This window comes from Pyrus communis, chromosome 15 (genome assembly GCF_041283825.1).
Source record: "Pyrus communis isolate YQ-2024b chromosome 15, ASM4128382v1, whole genome shotgun sequence".
In the NCBI taxonomy this organism is placed as follows: Eukaryota; Viridiplantae; Streptophyta; class Magnoliopsida; order Rosales; family Rosaceae; genus Pyrus; species Pyrus communis.
In genome coordinates, this window is record NC_142579.1 from 9,624,001 (window position 1) to 9,630,000 (window position 6,000).

The 6,000-nt window shown below is 41.2% G+C and overlaps 1 protein-coding gene across 1 annotated transcript in view; it reads left to right on the forward strand.

Annotated features, from left to right (window-relative positions):
* LOC137745310 (ARM repeat superfamily protein) overlaps window positions 1-6,000 on the forward strand; it is a 28,271-nt gene that overhangs the window by 17,877 nt on the left and 4,394 nt on the right. The window lies entirely within an intron of this gene.

Sequence of the window (6,000 nt, forward strand, 5' to 3'; positions counted from 1 at the left end):
ATTTACATAAGTTGATGCATTATTTATGCTTGTGTTAATTTGTGATTTGCGAAAAAGAGTAACGTGTTGTGTTCATGTGGGTGGGACATGTGTTTTCACAAGACAGAGGAAAGCACGCGATGACTTCTCACAGGGGTCACTCATCCTTGTTCTCTTGCTGAAACCATTTTAACTTTAAAATTCAGATAGAATTCGGTGCATTTGAGTTGTTATTAATGATTGCATCCAATTTCATTTATCTTTTTTATTTGGGACAAGCTAATTATTGATGCTTTTTCTTTGTGTTGTTTTAGACCGATGATTTTGAAAATACACAATTATTTTTTTTTTTTTTTTTTTTTTTTTACGAAACACAATTTTAATCCTAACTTTTTTAAGAAGTTGCCTTTAAAAAAAAAAAAAAACATTAAGCAATACCAAACTAGTGTTTGAGCCTAGAAAAAGCACCATCGCTTAAGCATTATGTTGCCTTGGATCCAACCATATATTCAATGCAATTCATCTTAAATCAATTTAACGGTTTGGAATGTTCTTATTAGTTAAATTAAGAAATAATCTTTGACAAAAGCTAAGGAAAGGGATCCTCTTCCAATCCCTTTCACCTAATCCTCCTCATCAAACAATTTGGGCCCTTGAAATTTGATCCAACGGCTAAAAACACAGGTCCACTTTAAAAGTTATGATAACTTTAGCTGTTGTATCAAATTTCAACAGCCCAGATTGTTTGATGAGGAGGATTAGGTGGAAGGGATCCGAAGAGGATCCCTTTCCAAAAGCTAAGAGCAACTCGAGCCTACCAAATTGCCAAGCGATTACTGTCGAGACTGTTGAGCAAGCAATTATTGTATTTAGTAAACAGTAACTGTACAATCTCATCTCCACTTCTAAATTGAATAGCCCAGCCTATTAGTATTAAAATATTATTATTATTTTTATACAATAATAAAAAATAATTTTATTTTTAATTTCGGATATGATTTTTAACTAATTTCGTCATACACATGTCATTATCTGAAACTACAAATTTTGTTGATAGATTATTTAGTAGATTTTTAACCAATTGGCAATATCTGCAACCTTATCCCTTTTTTTTTCTTCATATATACCTTATATCCTAGGATTGGGCACGGGCCCGCCGAGCCCAAATTTGGAAGGACCGGACCAGACCCGTATGAAAATGAAACGGGGCAGGTCAGGGCGAGTAATGGGATTTCAAATTTTGGAACCATACCTAACTTGACCAGTTTGAAATGGGCTGATTTGGGCGGGGTCCACCGGTCCAATTACAATTTTTTTAGGTCAGCATAGAAGGGACGAACTGAAGGTCATGTTCCTCGGCACAAAAAGGAAAATACCAAAGTCATCTTCCCCAATGACAAGACTGTCGTTGCAACCAAACAACCAGATTCAAAGACTGATTAATATTCTTCAAAAATTAGAAATTGCATATAGAATTTTAGGACATGACCTGCTGTATAAGAGCTTGTCCTCGAGCCATAATATGGCTAGTTGAATAACCTCAGGATTCATGATGCCGATGGGCTTGTTGTCGGCTATGGCAGTCCAATCCTGGATTGTGGCGATGAGGTCGTCGATCGAGTCAAGAGCGATGTGGAACCGGCTGAGTCAGACCAGATTGGGTGGTCATTAGCCGAGTTGAGCCCATCATCTTCTCTAATTTGGAGCTTAGCAATCTGTAAACACGAAAAATTCCTGAAACAAGAATACAAGAATACGTGTACAAAATATATTTTTGTGTTTAATGATTTTTTGGGTTACAATCTCTTTGTAATTTGATCCTCTGATTCTATCTTCGTAGGGTGAAGGTTAGTGGATAAGCTGTTGATCCAAAGGGCCGTCGGGGCTTGATCTAGGGATGAACAGTTGATGAACGGATCTTCGAGGGCTTTTGGGCTTGATCTTGAAGACTGGGTGTATGGATTTCTTCAAGGGCTTTTGGGCTTGATCTTGAAGGTTGATGGATGAACGGATCTTCAAGGCTTTTGGGCTTAATCTTGAAGAACGATTGGATGTGTGAATTTGTTGAGGTTGTTGATCCAAAGGGCCGTTGGGGCTTGATCTTAGGATGAACGGATGATGAACGCTTTCTTCAAGGGGCCGTCGGGGCTTGATCTTGAGTCGGCGGAAGTTCTTCAAGGGCCGTTGGGGCTTGACCTTGAAGGAGGGTTTGACGAAGAACGAATAGTGTTTTCTTGATCCTTCGGGATTTGCTTTAGAGCTTTAGAGTTTCAAGGCCTCAAGGTTTTGGTGTGATGTGAATTCCTTTCTTTCTTTCTCTTCTTCCTTCTTCCTTTCTTTCTCCCTTTCTTTCTCCCTTTCTAGTCGGCGGAAGTTCTTCAAGGGCCGTTGGGGCTTGACCTTGAAGGAGGGTTTGACGAAGAACGAAGAGTGTTTTCTTGATCCTTCGGGATTTGCTTGAGAGCTTTAGAGTTTCAAGGCCTCAAGGTTTTGGTGTGATGTGAATTCCCTTCTTTCTTTCTCTTCTTCCTTCTTCCTTTCTTTCTCCCTTTCTTTCTCCCTTTCTTTCTCCCAAAATGAATGCCTTGGCTTCCTATTTATAGAATTCCAAAACTTGATTTTTGGATTTAAATAATCAGATGAAATAAATCATTTCTGCCAGGTAATGACACGTGTCCTATTTGATGACTTTTCCAATTTATTTCGATTTTTCGTTGAGTCACACGCTACATGTAAAATTTATGTGACACGTGAGCGTTGAAATTTTAATTATTGGTCAACATTCATTTCACCGAAATTTCGATGTCTACAAATGCCCCCACTTCAAGGCGCGTCGTAGACATGTGCTTGTCACGTGTAGAAGATGCGTTTTGAAGTCCCTTAATGTAGATGTCAACCCAAGGGCCGTCGAGGCTTGATCTTGAGTTCGACTGGAAATTTCTTCAAGGGCCATCGAGGCTTGATCTTGAGTTCGACTGGAAGATTTTCTGGTTTCCTCCAATCGTTGATTTTCCACAGGCTTAATCTTGAACTGGGCTGGAGATTCTTTTGGTCTCCTCCGAAGGTCTGAACTTACTCCTTTTATCTGGAGTTGAATTTGATTCAAGGGTTGATTTTGAATCGGACTTGTGATTTCTTCAAGGGCCATTGAGGCTTGATCTTGAGTTCGACTGGAAGATTTTCTGGTTTCCTTCAATCGTTGATTTTCCTTTGTGCTACTCTTGAACTGGGCAGCAGGATTCTTTTGGTCTCCGCCGAAGGTCTGAGCTTACTCCTTTTATCTGTTTCTTTGTTCAATCTCTCCAATTCGTATTGAAGAGGGTTAAAGGATAGCTCAGCATATGCAGTTGTTGCTTGTCTCCACATGCTTCTATGTATCATTTTCACTTGCCTTACTTGCTCCCCTTTGCAGAAGTGGTCCCTTCTCTGGAAGTGTATCAATCGTTGAAGATGACTACTCGAGAGCAATGCTAGGTAAGCAACCAGGGAATAGATTCCAGGCAGTCGGTTCCAGATCGGAAGACTGACTCCAAGTGCCGGCTGATTGCTTCTTTTACCTTGCCATGCGAGTAAGAACAAGGACAAAGGAAAGGACATGGAGAAGGCATGATATGAGATACCTTTGCTTTTGAAGAAGCAGCGAATGAATCAGCACATTTATTTGTTGTGCTTGTCTCCACATGCTTCGATGTATCATTTTCACTTGCCTTACTTGCTCCCTTTGCAGAAGTGGTATTTCCTTATGCAGGTGTGGCATCTTCTCTTATAGTAGTTGTCATCTGATGCAGGAGTTGAATGCAAACCTTGCATTTGAATGGACCATCACTTCTTGGTGGCAGCGCAAGTTTGAGTAGAGGTTCCGACATATTGTTTTCTCTGTCCTTGTCCTGGCAGGTGAGAACAAGGGCAAAGGAAAAGATAGGGAAAAAGCATGATATGAGATACCTTTGCTTTCGCCCTTGATGATATGAGATACCTTTGCTTTGGAAGAAGCGGCGAATGAATCAGCACATGTATTTGTTGTGCTTGTCTCCACATGCTTCGATCTACCGTTTCCTCCTGGCTCATCTGTACTCCAGGCATCTGGTATCATCTTTGGGAAGAAGAAAAAAAATTGAGTATTTCGAAAGGCTTTGCTGGGAGTGCGCCCTCAGAGGTGAGGAAGAGTTGGTGCATTTTTCTTCAGGTCTGCCTTGCCATAAAAGATGAAGGTCGACATATATAGGGATTTCCTAATAGCCAGTGGTGGTATTGTTCTTTTACCCTTGTCGACAAACGTCTCTTCGATTTTTTGAACAAGCGTCTCTTCGATTTCTGAGCGAGCGCCTCTTCGAAAAAGTAGTCACGGGTGCGGCTCTGTCACCACGCTTGTTGGCAAAGGCGCGTAGTTGGGATGATAACCTTCACGTGTTTTCAACTTTGTCAGAGATCTTTTGACAAAGTTGAACGCGTTATCTGAAAAGCCGCGAAAGCGTCGCCGAACTTCACGCAGGAAAATCCGGTTTTTTGAATCGGTGGTCGTGTCGCCTTGGCTTTTTATAGAGGTATCGATCACCTCCAACATGCACACTTTGAAGATCGCCCGTTTGTGAAAATCGTCTTCGGCCCTTTCTGATTTTACTCCATCCACCTTTCTCTTTGAACACTTTTGAAAAATGGCAAACCCATCGAACCTTAGCTTAGAATTGAGTCTCAGCAGTGATATGGGCGCGCCGCGTCAAGGTAACGTATGGCGCCCTTCTTTCTTATCTTCTAACGGTCCTCTTACAGGTGAAGACTCCGTGATGCAGGATGCCACAACAGCTACAATAGTAGCTAGGAACCTCCTCACTCCAAAATATAGTAGGCTGCTGTCAGGACGGTCCGATGAGTTGGCCGTTCAAGAGTCCCTCGCTCTTAGTGTTCAGTGTGCGAGCTCTGTGTCTAACATGGGCCAACGCCTGCTTGCTCGATCCCGTCAGGTGGAATCTTTCATGGCAGAGGTGAAAAATCTTAAGCAGGAGATCAAACAGCTTAAGTACGAGAATAGAAGTTTGCACGTGCTTGCAAATAACTATTCGTCGGGCATGAAGAGGAAGATTGATGAGCTGCAAGAATCTGAAGGTCGAATTCAAAGTGACCGTCGAAGGCTTGCTGCTTATCTCCAGAGGCACCTTTTTCCTGGGTCATCCAGCGTTCCACCAAGTATTGAGGCCTGGAATGCTCTAGCTTCGATGCCTTCCGCTCCGATGCCTCCTACTCCAATACCTCCCGCTCCGAGAGTTTTGCCAAGTAATGGGGCTTCACGTGAACATCCTTTGTGAAAGCTCCATTTATTTATTTATTTTTTTTTTTTTGTACGCACATATCTGTAATTTATCCGAGATATCAATAAATAAACTTTATTTTATTTAGCGTAATGTGCTAAATACAGTAGAGCGCATATATATATATATATATATATATATATATATATATATATATATTTTTTTTTTTCACATGGTGCCGGTGCACCAAGATCTTTTTTTTATTTATTATTATTTATTTTATTTTTTTTTCTTTGCTTTCGGTGGTGCTGATCCACCAAGATAGATCCTTTTTTTTATTATATATTTTTTTCTTTGCTTTCGGTGGTGCTGATCCACCAAGATAGATCTCTTTTTTTTTTTTTTTTTTTAATAATATTTTTTTTATATATATATTCCCCACATGGTGTAGGGAGGAAATGCAGAGCTTCGGGATACCGGTGCTTCAGCAATGAAGGGCACGGGGTCGAGCTTGGAGCCGGGAGCTTGGAGTGGTAGGAGGTAAGAGACGGAGAAAGTCTTTGGGTGTGAGTTGACAAACTTTGATTTTGTCAATCACATTCAAAGGCAGCAGCAGAGGCAAGAAGACGGATGAGGTCTTTGGGTGTGAGTTGACAAACTTTGGTTTTGTTGATCACATTCAAAGGTAGCGACCATGGCGGAAGTGCAGAAGCAGCCAGAGCTCGAAGTAGTGCAAAGCGTCGAGCTTCATGATCGGCTAGTCGTTTGACAGCGG